The sequence below is a fragment of the Penaeus chinensis genome, chromosome 31 (genome assembly GCF_019202785.1).
Source record: "Penaeus chinensis breed Huanghai No. 1 chromosome 31, ASM1920278v2, whole genome shotgun sequence".
NCBI lineage: Eukaryota > Metazoa > Arthropoda > Malacostraca > Decapoda > Penaeidae > Penaeus > Penaeus chinensis.
Window position 1 is genome coordinate 3,311,503 of NC_061849.1, and position 273 is coordinate 3,311,775.

The following is a 273-nucleotide window of genomic DNA, read 5'->3' on the forward strand; positions in this document are numbered from 1 at the left end:
TATGTATATATATGTACATATGTATACACATATATACATACATACACATGAACACACACACACACACATTTTATACATACATATATATACATATATACATATATACATATAAATATATACATATATACATATACATACATACATACATACACATGTACACATACATACATATATGTATATATATATATATATATATATATATATATATATATGTGTGTGTGTGTGTGTGTGTGTGTGTGTGTGTATATATATATATATATATATATATATATA